Consider the following 18,383-nt stretch of genomic DNA (forward strand, 5'->3'; position numbering starts at 1 on the left):
GCTCACGGTCCTCTCCAAAATAGCCTTTATCTGTCGGTTAGAGACCTCCACTTGACCACTAGTCTGCGGATGATAAGGTGTGGCCACCTTATGCTTTACCCCATGCTTCTTCAAAAGACTCTCAAGAGTCTTATTGATAAAGTGGCTTCCCCCATCACTGATTACTACTCTTGGAACTCCAAACCGTGGGAAAATGATACTTTTAAAAAGCTTTACCACCACTTTTGAATCGTTGGTTGGGGATGCAACAGCCTCGACCCACTTACTCACATAGTCCACCGCGACAAGGATGTACTGATTTCCGTATGAACTCACAAAGGGACCCATGAAGTCAATGCCCCAACAGTCGAAGACCTCGACTTCAAAGATTGGGTTTTGGGGCATCTCATTCCTCTTGGATATGTTACCGTGCCTTTGACAAGCCTCGCATCTCGATACCACATCTTGAGCGTCCTTGAACATAGTCGGCCACCAGAAGCCGCTCTGCAAAACTTTGGCAACCGTCTTGAATGCACCTAAGTGACCACCGTACGCTGAACCGTGGCATTCTTGTAGCACCGGATGAATCTCTTCTTCGGCCAAGCATCGCCTATAGAGATGGTCCTTGTTAAGCACGTAAAGATACGGCTCATCCCAATGATATCTCATCACATCTCTAAAGAACTTTTTCCTCTGATAGGCATCAAGATCCGGTGGCTCTAAACCGCAAGACAGGTAGTTCACAAGATCCGCGAACCATGGGAGGCTTCTTTCTTTGATTGTGTTGGCCTCTTCCACCTCTAAGTAAGACCGGACCAGCATGAGATGTTCCTCTGGTAAAGCATCATCTATAGGGACCTTTTCTTCAATCCTCAGCCTTGAGAGATGATCTGCGGCCCCATTTTCTATGCCTTTCTTGTCAAGTATCTCCATGTCGAACTCTTGGAGCAATAGGACCCATCTCAAAAGCCTCGGCTTAGCATCCTTTTTAGACATCAAGTACCTCAAGGCCGCGTGATCTGTGTAAACCGTGACTTTTGATCCCACTAGATAACTCCTGAATTTGTCAAATGCGAACACAATGGCAAGCATTTCCTTCTCGGTGGTTGCATACTTTTCTTGAGCTGAGTCCAAGGTGCGGCTGGCATAGTAAATCACATGGAGTTTCTTATCTTTCTTCTGCCCCAAGACAGCTCCCACGACATAGTCAGATGCATCAGTCATCACTTCGAATGGTAAAGACCAATCGGGAGCTTGTACAATTGGTGCACTGATCAAAGCCTCCTTGATCCTCTTAAACGCTTCCTCACACTCTTCATCAAAGATAAACTCCACCTCTTTGCACAATAGCCTAGTTAAAGGCCTAGCTATCTTGGAGAAATCCTTAATGAACCGCCTATAGAACCCAGCGTGCCCAAGAAAGCTTCTTATCCCTTTTACAGAATTCGGAGCTTGTAGGTTCACCATTACCTCGATTTTGGCCTTGTCCACCTCAATTCCCTTCTCTGATACCTTGTGCCCCAAGACAATGCCTTCTTGTACCATGAAATGACACTTCTCCCAATTCAATACAAGCCTATGCTCCTCACATCTCTTTAGAACCTGAGAAAGATTAGCAAGACATTCGGAGAAAGAGGAGCCGTATACGGAGAAATCATCCATAAAAACCTCGACTTTCTCTTCAATTAGATCAGAGAAAATGTGCATCATACATCTTTGAAAAGTGGTCGGTGCATTACACAAACCGAAAGGCATTCTCCTATAAGCATAAGTGCCATAAGGGCAAGTGAATGTCGTTTTCTCTTGGTCTCTTGGATCTATTGGTATTTGGAAGAATCCAGAGTATCCATCGAGAAAACAGAAATAAGGATGATTGGCTAACCGTTCAAGCATTTGATCAATGAATGGTAAAGGGAAATGATCTTTTCTTGATGCAGAATTCAATTTCCTATAGTCAATGCACATGCGATGGCCGGTTATAGTTCTTTGGGCTATGAGTTCATCCTTATCATTTTTTACCACCGTGATACCACTTTTCTTGGGCACAACGTGCACAGGAGATACCCACCGAGAGTCAGAGATTGGATATATGATCCCTGCCTCAAGGAGCTTTAGTATCTCCTTCTTAACCACCTCTTTGAGGTTCGGGTTTAGGGGACGTTGGTGCTCAATAGAGGACATGGCTTGGTCCTCCAGGTGGATCCGGTGAGTGCATATATCAGGAGAGATTCCTCTTATGTCGGCCAAGGAATACCCTATTGCTCTCCTGAATTTCTTGATTTCATTAAGCAATGCACGTTCTTCATGTTCAAGCAAACTATCGTTTATGATCACAGGGAAAGTGGAGTTCAAGCCTAAGAACGCATACCTGAGCCCTGTTGGTAGAGGCTTGAGCTCAACAGGGGGAGCGTCTGCCTCATTCCAATCGGTATCAAAGCTACATTGGCCCGGAACAGCTTCCTCGGCCTTTTCCTTGTTCTCGCACGGATTATCATCGGCCTCGATATGAGTTGCCACGGCCATGATATCCCGAGGTGTCTCCTCTGTTCCCATGGACCCCTCGCTGTCTAAGATGTCGAGGCCACTCTTCCTGAGCTCCAAAAACCTAGCTTCAGCTCCAAGTTCCTTCGGTTGGTCCAAAAGTTGCTTGTACACCTCGCTTACCTCGTTCAAGTACCCGTGCTCGCTTTGTTCACGTGTAAGGACCACTTGTAACGGATCCTCTGCGTTCAACTCTGCCAGGAGCTCATCAGCTAGCTCCTCCATCACTTCCACATAGAAAACCTGACCTCCAATAGTCGGTTTCTTCATCATCTCTTTCACATTGAACTTCATATGCTCGGAACCGATGTGTAGTTCAATCATTCCTCCTCTCACATCTATAATGGCTCCTGCGGTTGCTAGGAACGGTCGGCCCAAGATGATAGGGTCCAATGGTTCCTCGTCCATCTCAAGAACTATGAAGTCCGTGGGGATTTCTATCTCACCAATCCTTAAAGGTAAATCCTCAAGCAAACCCACCGGTAAGCGAACCGATCTATCAGCTAGTATGAGAGAGATCTTGGCCGGCTTGTAACTCTTGTATCCCAATCTCTTCGCCACCGTGTATGGCATCAGGCTCACAGAAGCTCCTAGATCACACAAGCAGTTTGAGAACTTCAAGTGACCTAAAGCACACGGTAAGGTAAAGCTGCCCGGATCGGATAGCTTCCTTGGTATAGACCTCCTTTGTATTATGGCGCTGCATTCATGGCTCAGTATTACCATACCCTGGAGCTCCTTTGTCTTGTTGAGGATCGCATCCTTTAGAAACTTCCCAAGCTGTGGTATAGCTAAGAAAGCATCTATAATGGGTAAGGTGAGTTGCGTGTTCTCCAAGTGTTTCTCAAAGACCGCTTTGGCTTTGTCTAAGATTTTCTTCTTGAAACGCCCTGGGAACGGTATCTTGGGTTGGTAAGGTGGTGGTGGAACGTATGGCTTTTCGAGCTCAGTTGTCTTTTCTACCTCTTTTCCGTTGTCCTTGATCGGTTCTTTCTCAAAATCCGCTTCTTTACACGCATCACCTGAGGCTGCCTCCCCCTCTGATTGCTCATTGGCCTCAATGAGCGTAGTCTTAGGCGTTGGAGCTTGTAGTTCTTTACCACTCCTCAATGTAATGGCGTTCACATACTCCTTGGGGTTTGGCTCCGGTTTACCTGGTAAAGCCGGGCCTCAGGATGATGTAGAGGCTTGATTTTGCTTAAGCTCTCTAATGTCTTGCTGCATTGTCGCGTGCTGGCTCTCAACTCTCTGCTGACCCTGTAACAGTTGCTGTAAGATCCCACAGACATCGTTCCCCAGCTGGTTCTGACCCGTTCTCTGATTCTGTTGCTGATTACCCATCGGCTGCGGATTGAACCCTGGTGGAAACTTGTGATGCTGCGGTTGGTTGGTGAAGTTGTTACCCTGGGCCGCTTGATTCTGCTGAGTGTAGCCGTGCTGTTGCCCACTAAACTGTTGCTTGGGCTGGAAGGTATTCTGATAAGGAGCCTTTTGAGCGTAGCTTTGTTGTTGTTGCGGAGCAGGGTACACTTGATCGTGAGGGTTAGCTACATTCGGGTTTCTGTATGAGAGGTTTGGGTTACTGTTGTAGTTGTTGAACCGCTGATACCTCTGCTGATTCCCTATGTAGTTCAGCTCCTCTTGAGTTAGACCGTCTTCGTTTACATTATCAAAACTTGGCCCTTGCTCATCAAACTCGCCTACAAAGTGTATTGGCTTTTGAGTCGCCATCAGAACTTTGTCAAGCTTGCTCTGAAGCTCTCTGATATCCTTTTTCATACGCTGTTCTTCACCAGAGCCCTCTGTACGGTTTGCTCTATCAAAGTCCTCGCCATAAGTATCATTAGACATGGCTAGGTTCTCGACTAGTTCCATTGCCGCATTGATCTCTTTCCCAAGAAAATTTCCATTTGAAGCTGTATCTAGTTGGTTTCGGATCTTGTGGAGGGCACCTCGGTATAAAGTACTCAAGAGGGATGCCTCTGAGAAGCCGTGGTGTGGGCATTGGTTAGTGTAACTTCTAAACCGTTCCCAAGCCTCGCTAAAGCTCTCGTTATTGTGCTGCGTGAAGCTTGAGATCTGGTTTCTGAGCTTAGCCGTGCGTGATGTGGAAAAGAACTTTGATAAGAACGCCAGTTTACACTGCTCCCAGGTTTGTATAGAACCCCTCGGGAGGTTCTTTTCCCACTGGTGAGCTTTATCACCGAGGCTGAATGGGAACAAGCGTAGCTTGAAGCTATCTTCCGAGACACCAATGATCTTAGTTAGGTCGCAAACCCGATCAAACTGATCTAGATGCTCAAGAGGGTCTTCTCCGACTAGACCGTGGAACTTTGAGTTCTGCACCATGTTGAGGAGGGAAGCTTTAACTTCAAAGTTGTTATTTTGAACTGGTGGAGCTTGAATCCCAGCTCGGTATTGGTGCGCATTAGCTCGGTCGTTCTCTCCAACAAAGACCGGATGAGGTTGTCTCTGAGCTTGTGGCGGTGGCGGATGAACATGGTGGGCTTGTTGCTCGTTTCTATTAGCTTGTTGTTGGTTTTGCTGAGCAAGCCTTTCGTTCCTCTGAGCCTGTTGTTGGTTAACATAAGCTTGTTGTTCATTCCTGCCTGCCTGCGCCTGATTAGCATGAGCCTGGTGCTCGGTTTCTTGAGCCTGTTGCTCGATCCTTTGCTGTTCTGCCATTCCAAGCCTTTCAAAATTCCGTTCCCTCTCGCGAGCTCGCCTCTCAATCCGGTTGATGTTGTCGTCGTACGGTAGAGGCGGTTCTGTGCTCCGAGACCTGGTTTTCATGCACCTGAAAGCAACACAAGAACTTGCAAGGAAGTTAGTAAAACAAAGAAAGGTAAAATCTTGAACTCAAGAACAAACAAAAGACTAATGCTCCGACAAGTTGGCAACGGCGCCAATTGATAGATAAGACTTTTTAGGGTCTCAGGGCTATCAATCCCCTTGTCAAAGTAGTACTAAGAGGTGTCAATCCAGACTTGTCAACGAGACACTAGTCTATGTTGTTTGTTTATTTAAGTCAAGATAAAAAGAGTGAAGGTTTTGCTAAGCTAAATAACAACGATTAAACATGTAAGTAAAGTAAATGATGAGAATCAAACAAGGCAAAGATGCAAATGATAACTAAGCGATTCAGATGATGATAATATGTAATAAAGCAAGAGACTTTAGACGAGATACTTGACTCGGGTGCTTCCAAGTTCAACTAGTGGGTTAATGAATCAAAACATCAAGCGGTTTCATTTAACTTTGAACTCAAGGCATGTTAATCTTCTCATGAAAGTATTAAGCATCTAAATTGATCCTCCTTCATACCAAAAATGTCTTTTGAGAAGCGTCGAATCAATCAGCAATAAGAATCAGTTCAAAAATGTCATTTAAGAGAACAAACTATCACTCTCGCGATGAAAGACTCTTAAACCCATAACCGAGTGGTTCAGACATTTCTACAAACACTTTTGATGCGAGATATGTCTCAGATCTGAACCTCAAGTGATGTGCTTGGATCCAGCCTAGAGATCTCGTCGGTTAAAGAATGAAACATGCAAGACTAGACACCTAAACCCACTAATCTACCTTGAAAGCACCCTAATCTACTCGTCTAAAGCCGCTTAAACGACTACTCACTAATCATAACGAGCTCACTAAGTCTTTTGCAAGACGTGTAGTTGGTCATGATGAGGAGTTTAATGTTAGATGATCAAAGAAATAAAGAAGGAACAAGATTTCTCATTCAAAAGCGAGATATCGGATTAGAATGATCAAGTTTTACCAAAGAGGCAAGTTCTTAAAGCTAAAAACAGATAAGAGATAAGATGATTAGGTTTTTAGTCTCAAAATGTATATATAGCAAAGGTAAAGTGTTGCGGGTCAGCCCGGAACAAACCGGGTACTGAACCGCGTTCTTGGGTTGATGGGCGAGTGCCACGGTGTGTCGGAGAGTGAAGCCGAGGTCTTCATGTCGAGGAGTGCACGTGAGTCCAGATCCAAATGAAGATCTCGTGAAGAATACGTCAAGAACATGCATGAACCCTAGTCTTCGATCCATCTTCACGTGTGTGTTCTTGGGCAGCTTTGTTCTTGATTCTGGGTTCGTGACAATGGACCTCGGCATGAAATGCCGAGGCGCTTGGTAGTCGAGGGGTTTGAGCGAACAGGGGCCGGCATGCACGCCGAGGTCATTGCGCCGAGGTGCACGTTCAACACTTAGTCGTTTCCAGCTTCATTTTTTTACGTGTGCATGCCTTGATTCCAACGTGCCGAGGCGTCAGCACGAGGCCTAGTTCAGAATACTCCCAAAATATGAGCCTTGACTTGGCCGATGTCGAGGTAACGATGCCGAGCCCTGAGAAAACACTTAGCGCGTACCGCAACATATTTGGGTTCGTATCGACCATGTCAACTCCCGGAAACAGTAACTTTCAACCCACGACTCCAAATGCTCTGAGACCAGTTCCATAGTCAAGATGACTCAATAAGATCGAACTTTGGTGAAGAAACCGTCGGAGCTTGGGAAGTGGAAGGCTTCCTGGATTTCACATCTTTGAACCGCATTGGAATCACCGGGAAATAAGCTGTTTGGACCGATGTGAACTCCGGAGACTTTATCTTTCAAACCAATCGTCCGAATTTAGCGATCCCAACCGTTCTGAAAAGGTCTTTCAAAGATCTCAAACTTGGATGAAGACCGGGCAAGCTGGTTCGGTCCGGAAAGGTTCCGTCCGCCGTGATCTTTGTACTCCACCGTTCGGTTCTCGGATGCGCGTAATGTTGGTGCATCTTCCGGAAGCTGTATCTTTCTCCCCACTGGTCCGAATTGGATGATTCCAACTGTTCTGGGATCTTTGTTTGATTATCTCCAACTTTGCTGAAGACCCCGCCAACTGGTTCGGACCGGAAGGTTCCCCGGATTGCTGATCTTTGAAACGCGCGGACAAGGACAAATTTTGGTCGAGAAAAGCTTCCCGCGGTAAGGAAAATGGCCGAGGGCTGTGTACCGCGGTAAGCTTTTTGGTCGTAAAAATTCCTTCGCCTCGGCCAAAAACTCAACCCGCGGTATTTACACCTGATCTTCGACCCAGGCTGACTTTGGTCGATCGGTACGGACTTTGGTCGGTGCTGAGCGATCGGTAAGGATTTTGGCCGAGGTTTCTGTCCGTCCGGTACGCGATTTGGCCGAGAAATTCCTCCAAGCGGTTTTCACCATTTTTGACCTTTTTCTTCACCGTCTTCTTTGACCTTTTTCTTCACCGTCTTCTTCTCTGCTCCTCTTCTTAGGCTCCAAATGACTCCCAAAGCACCTGATAAGGATTTCAAAACATGCAAAACTCTTTGGGACCTAATGCAAGCCCTAAATCCTATTTTAATGCCTAAAGACTCAATTTGCACTCTAAATGATGTAAAATATAGACATATCAGTGTACCTGAAACTCACAAACATAACTTGAAAGAAATTAGAAAACACAAAAGAAAATGCTTGATCTCAAGAAATGACACAATCTTAATGCTATCACACTTTGGCAACGGCGCCAATTGATAATTTAGAGTTTTCAAGGCTCTAAATGAGGGGTTATCAATCCCTTTTGTCACTTTGCAGTACAAAGGGTATCAATCCATCATGTGTAGACACTAAGATGCAGTATCAGTTCGTAATTCAAGCCAAATGAGTGAGGTTTTGATGATTAATGACAACTAAGAATGGAAAACATGGATTAAAGCTAATGATCAACTTAAACAAGCAAGTAAATGAGCTAAATGAGATGAGAATGTATGTATGATGATGAGAAAGGTCTTAGACATGATAGTGGATTAGGGTGCCTTTAGTGTTAAACTAGTGAGCTAATGAATCATGTGATCAAGCAAACCATTCAACTTAAACATCATTAAATAAGCTAATCCTTTCATGAAGGTATTAAATTCTATGCTAAAACAGTTTCTAACCTAATCATCATTAGTGAAACATGAATCAACAAGCATTAAGAACCAGTTTAATCTGTCATTTAAGCATATAAACAATCATTCCTATGATTAATAATACTTAAACCTCTAACAACCTTGGTTCAGGCATTTCATCAAACACTTTTGGTGCATAAAATGCCCAGAATCTAGACCACATAGGATGTGTATGGATCTAGCATTAAAAACAGGTTGTAGAGAATAGAATATGAATGATCTAACCCCAAAGCTCACTAATCTACCACCTAAGCAAGATGTGTTGTTAATCATGATTAGAAGTGTGTAAATGGAGATGGAGATGATAGATAACGATGGATTTGCAGCTTTAAACACAAGATCTCTCAAACTCTCTTGATTAAAACGACCAAAATCAGATATTTCTGTTCAAAAGGAGTTTTCTTAAACAAAAGAGGCAAAGAGAATATGGAATAAAGCTTAAGTCCTTGGGATAAAACCCTAAAAACTATATATAGGTCTTTAAAACGGACCGGGTCAGCCTGGAACAAACCGGGTCCTGACCCAGCTTTAAAGGATGAAATGACGAGTGTGCGAGTTGGTCAGGAGCCTCCCAAGTCGCATGCCCAAGTCGCACAGCCAAAGAGGCAGTCTTGTGAGCCTTTAGTCCCTTAGTCTCAGCCGCATGCCCATTTAGGTGTGTTTTGCGAGTCTTTGTGCGATTCAGTCTTCTTCCTCTTCAACTCGCATGACCAAGACGAAATCTGGGGAGAATATGTGTGCAACTTGGTCCTCCTTTAGTCCCAAGTCGCATGCCTAACTCGCACAGCCAAAGAAAGACGCTTGAACGAGATAGAACCCATGTAAGCTCAGCCGCATTACTCTCTCTTGGTGTGATTTGCAAACCTTCATGCGGCTCAGTTCTCTTTGCTCCTTAACTCCCATGACCATGTAGCAGGGGCCTTCAGAGATATGTGCGGGATGGTATCCATCACTCCCAAGTCGCATGCTCAAGTCAGTGTAAATTGCGAGTCTTCATGCGGCTCAGTTCTAAGCTTGGCCAACTCGCATGCTCAAGTCGCACGGTTGTGGACTTAGTATTTTTCTTGCTCGGAAACCTTAGACCTTACCCAGTGATACCTTACTCGCACATCTCAACACGCATCTCAACCCCCAGACATTAATCTCCAAGCATTGCGAGTTAACCAAGTCGCAAGACTATCTTGCAGCCTTCAGGTCTCCTCGGACCACTTCACGTTCAGGGGAGAGTAACTTCCAGGATACTGGTCCAAAGGACGCGATTCTAAATTCAGTGGAAAGAGTACTCAGATATCTTCAACTTTGTTGAAGGAACCTTCGGCGCTTGGGAAGTGGAAGGTTCCCTGGAGGGCTTATCTTCGCAGTGCATTGACACGGTCAGAAAGAGGCCTCTAGACATGGGTCCATTCCAGAAACGTTATCTTCTTGCTCATAGCTCCAAATTGAATGATCTCAAACGCTCTGGAAAGAGGAATCAAATATCTCGGATCCTGTAGACTGAATCGGTCTGGAAGTGCATCGTCCTTCGGATTCTTCGGAGCTCATCGGGTCGGTCCAAAACGGTAGCGAGACAGGCGTTCCTTCCGACGCGCTTAACTCTCTTCTCACGGCTCCAAATCATATGATTCCACATGCTCTGGAACCATGATCCAATCCTCTCTAACTTTGATGAAGCACCCGACAGCTGAATTGACCGGCAAGACCTTTGGGTAATGCGATTTCTGAGATGTGTCTTTACCCAGAAATTTTGGCCGAGAAACCTTAGCAGCGGTACACGTTTTGGCCGAGGGGCTCACTCGCGGTACATGAAAATCGCCGGTAAAAGTTTCCTGCGGTACGTGAGAATCGCCGAGAACCTCCAAAAACCATTTTCACCATCTATCAAGCCCTGATTGCCATTCCTCTTCCTGGATCCACCTTTTCAATTCCAAATAGCTCCAAATACACCTGATAAACACTCCAAACATGCAAAGACTCATTGGGACATAATGCAACTTCTAAGTCCTAAATCAAACCCTAAAGACCTAAAATGCATGAAATAAGATATGATTTGAAATGAAATATACAACCTAAATGATGCAAATTATGAACATATAACTACCTCAATCCCAGCTTCTGAAACTCGGTGCCCAAGAACAATCCCATCTCTGACCATAAAGTGGCACTTTTCCCAATTAAATACCAAGTGCTTGTCTTCACATCGAGCTAAGACCTTGCAGAGTTCGTCTCATCTTCCAGGTGAATCCGATGCATGCACAGGTCCGGAGAGATACCTGAAATAACATCAAATGAATTGCCAAGAGCTTTGCGAAACTTGCGCAGCTTACTTAGCAGTAATGTGAGCTCTGCATTGTTCAAGGAAGCATTGAAAATAACAGGATAAGTGGAATTAGGTCCTAGGAATGCGTACCTTAGCCCTGCAAGAAGCTGTTTGGGTTCAAGCTTAGGGGCTTTCTCTTCACTCCAATCGCTGATCTTTTTGTCTTTTGCAGGAACTTCGATCGGTTCCTCTTGAGCCACCAGCTGCATCACCTGCTCACTTGCGTCAAGCATCTTGACATATGATGCTGTAATTTTGTCCAGGTGCTCTGCTTCAGATGCAGACGAGATCAGAGCTCTCTCCAGTGCGTCTGCGGGATACATCTCCTGGAACATCTCCTCTGCGAAGCCTGTGAGAGTGTCGACGTAGAAGGTCTGACCATCGATGGTGGGCTTCTTCATCAGCTTGTCCGTGTCAAAGTTCATGACCAAGTCTCCAACATTCAAAGCAATTCTTCCCTTCCTCACATCGATGATAGCACCTGCAGTCGCTAGAAAAGGTCTCCCAAGGAGAAGAGGATCCTTAGGTTCCTCTCCATACTCCAAGACAACGAAATCGGTTGGTATCATGAAATCTCCAACCTTGATTGGAACATCTTCCAGCACTCCTTCAGGTGTACTTGTTGATCAGTCAGCTAGGATAAGAGAGATCCTTGTTGGCTTGAAGTCAGTCATGCTGAGATTGACAGCGACTGAATACGGCATGAGATTGACGCTTGAACCCAGATCACACAGCGATCTCTTGAATCTCTCCGTGAAGATGGAGCAATCCAGGACAAAGCTTCCTGGATCAGACAACTTCTCTGGAATTCGGTTCTGAATCACAGCACTGACTTGCTCAGAAATCATCATCACTCCCTGTTCATGGCTGATATTATTGGTCACCATTCGCTTCACATAACGCCTGATAACAGGAGTGATTTTCACAGCATCAACCAAAGGTATCTCAATCACAAGCTTTTCCATCAAAGCTTTGTACCTTGCATCATCTAGCTCTTGCTTGGACTTCGTAGGGCTCCTTGGGTAAGGAACCTTAGGTTTGTAAACCTTTTCCTCAGCAGATTTCGGACTTGGAGCAGTATCAGCTTCGCTCTGCGATTGGTGACGCGCGCCACTGGTTGTGGTGTCGCTCGACACCGGCTCTGAAACTTCAGGAACTTCTTCAGGATCTTCCAAATCCACGACTTCAGCAGCAGGGGGCGTCTTATTAGGCTCAGAAATCAAATTTTTACCACTCCTCAACGTGATGGCACTACAGTGGTGCCTCGGATTGGTGTCAGTCATCCCAGGACGAAAACCTTCTTGTCGTTTCACAGACCCTGCAGTTTGAGCAACCTGCGTATCGAGCTGCTTGACATGGGTGTTCAAAGCCTCGATTTTCCTATTCAGATCAAGGTAGAGAGCATCCATCTTTCCATTGAAGTCCACAGTGAGTTTCTGCTGTCCTTCCAGAATCTGTTCCAGCATAGACTTCACCTCATTGTCAGGAGTTTGAGGTTGAGCTGAGGGAGTGCTGTATTTTCTGGAAAAACAGTTGTTGGAATAAAGCTTCTGGTATTGAGGCTTAGGTGTGTAACCAGAGAAGTTCTGATTACTGTTGAAGGTGCTACTCTGATTGTTTCCACTGTAGCTTCTGTTACGTTGCTGATTACCAAACCTCTGACCCTGAAACCCTGATCCATTGATGAAGTTGACATCTTCCTCCTCAGTTTCATCCTCAGATTCAAAACTCTCCACTTCCTGTGCGAATCTGACAGACTTCTTACCCACTAGAAGGCTATTCACGGAGTCAAGCTTAGCCATCACCTCAGCAATCTGCGATCCATCCATGTTCTTAGCTTGCTTGTTTCGCTCATAATCAGCATTCTTGGTACTATTGCTAGATGCCAAGTTTTCGATGAGCGTGACAGCTTCGTCTGGGTATCTGGTGTTGAAGTTTTCATTGCTTGCTGCATCAAGGGCCATCTGATACCTCCAATCAACACATCTGAAGAAAATACCCAATAGCTGCACATCGCTATAGCCATGATGTGGGCAGTCTCGCTGGTATGATTTGAATCTCACCCAAGCAGCTTTGAATGCCTCAATAGGTCCTTGAGAGAATGTCGAGATTTTGAGTCTCAGCTCCTCAAACCTGGCATCGTCGTAGAAATTGTGCAGGAAGGCGTTCCTCGTCTCTTCCCAAGTAGTCAATGAACCAGGCTCCAACTGCTTCAACCAATTAGCTGTTTCTCCAGCAAGAGAGTAAGGAAACAGCTTGCAGAAGAGGAAATCATTGGACACTCCACTGTATTTGATGCTGGTGACCAAGTCCTCAAACCTCTCGATATGATCCATAGGGTGCTCATGAGAGTGACCATGAAAGGGATGCTGACCCACAAGAGTGTAGTACACAGGTTTTAGCTCGAAATTGTTCCTTTGAAACGCAGGGGCGCGAATCGCAGATCGATTTGCATAGAACTGCTCAGGCCTGTTGTAATCTCCAAGATTTTGTCCTCGAGCATCTGCAAGAGCAGGTTCCCTCACGTTCCGTTCTTCTGGAACATTCCTCTGATTAGGAACGATCACAGCATTACCACGCGGTGCAGGTGGTGGATTCTGGTTAACAACATTCACCGGTAAAGGTGCTGGTGGAATGATGTTACCATCTCCATCAAGTCTTTGGCCTCTCTCATTGCACACATGACCATCTTGGTCTCTCCAGATACCAGCATCATCACGCACAAGTCCGTTTGCGTTCTCCATCTCTGCCGGTTGCTTTGCTTTTCTGTCGTTCGCTCTAACTTTGCTAGCTCCTCGTTGCTCAAAATCACTAGCGGGATGTCCTTGTTGCTTCTGGTTCCACGAGTATGCATAAACCCAAAGCACAAAAGACAAAGAGAGAAAACGAAATAAGTAAATTACGTTATAAAAACAAAAGGTGTCGCGCGACACCACTAGTGGTGTCGCTTGACACTAAGAACTTAGTCGAAACTCAAAAACTATGGTTTAATGGCGAAATCAAGTCCCCGGCAACGGCGCCAAAACTTGATCTGCTCAAAGTTTAATCCCTAAGCTACTCTGCAAGAGCACAGACGTGCAGTTGTAGTATGTAGGGGTCAAACCACAGAGACAAGAGATCACTCAATAAATCTTGTAGAGATCGAATTACGCTAAGCAGAAATATTGGAAATAAATAACGATGCAACAGAAATAAACTAAACAGCAGTGAAAACGTTTGGAAGATTCAGATGGATGGAGATTAGGCTTAGGGCGTTTCTCAGGAAATCAATGAATGCAGATCAATCGATTAGTCAGGGTTCCGATTTGAGCACGGTTCTTGAACTCGAAACACAGAATTATAATTAACCAACTTCCGTTGTGAGAATTATCTAAGTTAAAATCCTAGAATTCCAAATTCCTTTGCAAATCCTACAGATTAAAACCAGCTTTAATGCACTGATATTTTCATAAATTACATCTTTTAGTGTACATATTTTAGTCCAAATCATGTCTTATCTCATGCATTTTAGGTCTTTAGGCATTGTTTTAGGACTTAGGAGATTGCATTACGTCCAAGAGAGTTTTGCATGGTTTGGAGTTTTAAACAGGTGCTTTTGGAGCCTATTTGGAGTGGAGGATGTGATTCAGATGAACAAATGGAGTTGAAATGATCAAAAATAGTGAAAAGGAGCAATTTTGTGTTTCTCGGCAAAATGCTGTACTGATGGCCGAAGATTCTCGGCCAAAATCGCTCCCACGGGTAGCTTTCTCGGCCAAAAACACGTACCGCGGTCAAGTCTCTCGGCCAAAAATCCCGGGTGCAGATACATTTCCGAAATCACGTCACCGGAAGCTCTTTCCGGCCGATTCAGCTTACAGGGTCTTCAGCAAAGTTAGAGATAATTGAGTCAAAAACCCAGGATAGGTTGAATAAAGGCATTTGGAGCACTGAGCTGAAAGATACGGTCACCGGAAGACAGACCTCTCTCGCATCCATTCCGGAGCAATCCGATACTCCTGAATGATCGCCTGTCCAGGGAACCGTCCGGTCCGATTCAGTTGTCGGGGGCTTCATAAAAGTTGGAGAAGATTGGATCATGGTTCCAGAGCAAGTCGAATCATGGAATTCGGACGCGTGAGCAGAAAGTTAAGCTCCTCGGAAGAAACTTCTGTCTCGCTGCCGTCTTGGACCGACCCGATGAGCTCCGAAGAATGCGAAGGATGGCGCACTTACAGGCCGATTTGGTTTACGAGGCCTTAATGAGAATCAGAGATATGTGAGTCTTCTTTCCAGAACGTCCAAGATCATTCAATTCCGATCTATGAGCAAGAAGTTAACGTTTCCGGAATGGACACACGTCTAGACGCCTCTCTCTAATTGTGTAAATGCACTTAGAAGATGAGCCCTCCAGGAAACCTTCCACTTCTCAAGCACCGAAGCTTCCTTCACCAAAGTTGGAGATATATGAGTCGTCTGTCCTCTGAAACCGGAATCACACAATTCGGACCAATATCCTGGAAGTTACCCCTCCCGGAATGCGAAGTGGTCCAAGCTGCTCTGAATGCTGCGAGATAGTCTTGCGACTTGGTTAACTCGCAGGCCTGAAGATGAATGCCTGGAAATTGATGCTGCGAGTTGAGAAGTGCGGGTAAGCTATCACTGGATAAGGTCTGAGGCTCCCGAGCAAGAAAAATGCTAAGTCCACAATCGTGCGACTTAAGCATGCGAGTTGGCCGTGCTTGGAACTAAGCCGCACGATCACTCGCAGTCTACTCCGACTTGGGCATGCGGCTTGGGACTAAGGGATGACCAAGTCGCACATGTACATTCCCCAAAAACCGCCTTGGTCCTGCGAGTTGAAGAAGAAGAAGATTAAGCCGCACAAAGACTCACAAAACACACCTACTTGGGCGTGCGGCTAAAACCAAGCGATTTAAGCCTCACAAGACAAGTTCTTCACCTGTGCGACTTGGGCATGCGACCTGGGAGACACTGGACCAACCCGCACACTTGAGTCATGACCCATTTGAAGCCGGGTCAGTACCCAGTTTGTCCTGGGCTGACCCGGTCCGCAAGAGACACTATATATGCTTTTTAGGGTTTTTTCCAAGACTTAAGCTTTGTTTTCTCTTGTTTCTCTTGTTTCTCTTTCCCCTGTGGTTAAAAAAACGAGTTTGTTAAGAGATATCTCAAGGATTTAATCAATCTAAGTCTGTTTCTTATCATCTCATCTTCTTATCTTTGCTTCTAATCATGATTAACATCACTTCTTGCAAAGGAAATGGTGTGTTCATCATGATTATTGAGTAGTCTTCTTCTAAGCTTCTAGGTGTGTAGATTAGGGTGTTTTGATGTTTGATTTATGATGTTTAGGTTCTAGATTCTCATTTCCTTTCCTTAGTTAGCTGCTCTTAATGCTAGATCTCTCATTATAAGCTTGATCTAGAACTTAGGCTTTCTCCACCCACAAGGTGTTTCATGAAATGCCTGAATGAGCTAACTTAAGGGTTTATGCCTTTTTCATCATGGGAATGATTGTTAAATGCATGAATGACATATTAGAACTGTTTCTTAATGCTCATTGATTCATATTTCACAAATGATGATTTGGTTTGAAAATGGATTAGTGTAAAGGTTAATGCCTTCATGAGAGGATTAATCTAGATTAGATTTCTAGGTTAATTGGAATTTGAGGTCATATGATGCTTGATTTATCTTTCTGTATAAGATTCAGTCTTTCTTAGCTCTTATTTTGATGCACAAAGAGGCTGTCTGGTCATTTTAGACTTGGAACCTTATGCTGGTTGATTGCTTATTCATCTAATGGGAATTAGTCTTGATTTGGTAATTAACAAAGGGATTTTTGTCATGAGAATGAATTAATCTGATTGGGAAGTCTAGACTAAAGAATTGCAAGTGTTGCATTGTTTGCTTAGCATCATGAATTAAGTATTGAAAGCACCCTGATCAATGATCACATCTAGACGTTTAGCTTTATCTTTATTTGAATTTGAGCATTTGCTTTGTTGTCTTCCTTGTTTAGTTCTTAATTACTGCTTGTTCTTGTTTGTTTTATGTTTATAGATCACCTTGTTACCAACTCATCTGCTTATTAGACTTTAATTAAGATAGCTCCTCATAATTCTAGTGTCTAGAATCTCTCCATTTAGATTGATACCTCAAGTGCTAGAATGACATGAGTAGTTGAGGAATTGATCAAGGATTGAAAAATTCCAACTATCATGCACAAGTTCGATATGTTCACAAAGCATCTAAACCAAATTCCTTTGCGAATAGCTACTTTGCTCACCCTAGGTTCTTTCCAGTTATTAAATTACACTTCCGTGTCAATTAAACAACCAAAGATCTATGTTCTAGGTGATCAGTCCAGAATTAGCTTTAAGAACAACCTATGGTGAAGAACTAATCAGATTATGAACCTAACTAAATCAATTAATCAAGCATCCAGAAAAAACCTTAATGAGAACCCTAAACCTAACAAGCTAACTACTCAGACATGGATACTGAAACAATAAACATGATTGAATAGATTGCAATAAAAATATGAATAAAATAAATAAAGAGGTTTGAAATCTTCTCTCTAAACGAACAGAGTTCAGACTTGTCTCCCCAAGCTCTCAAAATCGCAAAAGCCGAAAAGAAAAAGTTGTGTTCTCTCTAAAATCAAAAGGTTTCAAAAGGAGACTGAAAATCCTATTTATATCTCTAAAACACGTATTGGGCTTCTCTGGAAACTTCTGGGCCCAACTCTTTCTTCAAACAGGAAACAAAGTCATGTTTTCCTTATTTCTTTGACAAGTGTCGAGCATCACTCTCCATGGTGTCGAGCGACACCAATGCACATGATTTTTCCTTCGTGAATTTGATCCTGATTTAGCTCCAAAGTGCTCCAAAATCTCCAATTAAGCTCCAAACGTACCTATAACCTGTAAAGATTCCAAAAGACTCGAAAAACACTAAAAAGACTCTATAAATAAGACATATACCATGGTTAAAAACTATAAAAACCATAATATATCACACTTTTAATATCTTATGCAGATGTTTTAAGTGATTTCCATATTTTAGAATTTCAAAAGAGTTTTCAGGATATTTTGACAAAAAGAATGCACTTGGGAGCAAAAAGCACAACTTTGGATAAATTCAGACCGTCGGAAGTTTGGTAACAAATGGAGGCCTTCCCACCATCCCCAAATTTTTACACAAGATAGAGGAGACAACCAACTTTCCAATGCAAGTGGAATCAAAGCAATCCAACGGTTAGATCTCCAAATATAGTGGATGCATTGAAGGCGAATCAACACAATCGGAAGCTTACCGCGGCCAAATCATCCTCCGCTGGGGGTGCGAATTTTTTGACCGCGGGGAGTTCTTTCCAAGCCTCACAAACCCATTTTAAAGCCCAATTCTTTCCCGTAATTATTCCTGCAAGCCCTAGGCGTTCCCAAAGCCTCAAGACACTATATAAACCCCTTTTAAGTAATTTAGAAGGGTGTGCCGCATTTTCACCAGGAACCCTAGAGAGAGAGACTCACCGTGAAGAGGAGCCACCGAGAGGGGCACCATCGGCCCTCCTGTTTCA

At 44.2% G+C, this 18,383-nt stretch overlaps 1 non-coding gene across 1 annotated transcript; it reads left to right on the forward strand.

The window, feature by feature from the left end:
- The first annotated feature begins 4,507 nt into the window (after positions 1–4,507).
- On the forward strand, positions 4,508–4,614 carry LOC112089353. Its single transcript, XR_002900990.1, has one exon. It is a non-coding gene; the product is annotated as a small nucleolar RNA R71 (small nucleolar RNA).
- Positions 4,615–18,383: the final 13,769 nt, after the last annotated feature.

Source organism: Eutrema salsugineum, unplaced genomic scaffold (assembly GCF_000478725.1).
Source record: "Eutrema salsugineum unplaced genomic scaffold, Eutsalg1_0 scaffold_12, whole genome shotgun sequence".
NCBI classification, from domain to species: Eukaryota; Viridiplantae; Streptophyta; class Magnoliopsida; order Brassicales; family Brassicaceae; genus Eutrema; species Eutrema salsugineum.